Source organism: Eimeria tenella, genomic scaffold (genome assembly GCF_000499545.2).
Source record: "Eimeria tenella Houghton genomic scaffold, Eth_scaff2478, whole genome shotgun sequence".
Classification (NCBI taxonomy): Eukaryota; Apicomplexa; class Conoidasida; order Eucoccidiorida; family Eimeriidae; genus Eimeria; species Eimeria tenella.
The window spans coordinates 1-233 of NW_013542343.1; positions in this window are offsets into that span (position 1 = coordinate 1).

A 233-nucleotide genomic window follows, 5' to 3' on the forward strand; every position below is an offset into this window, starting at 1 on the left:
TGCTGGTGCTGCTGCTGCTGCTGCTGCTGCTGCTGCTGCTGCTGGGGATGGGGGTCTTTGTGTGGGGCAGGGCGCTGCTGCGTCGTCGGAGGCGCTTCTCGTGCTGCTGCTCTTCGTCTTGCAGCTGCTGCTCTGCTGCCTCCGTGTCTTTGTTGCTGCTGTTGGTACTGCTGCTGTTGGTACTGCTGCTGCTGCTGCTGCTGCTGCTGCTGCTGCTGCTGCTGCTGCTGCTG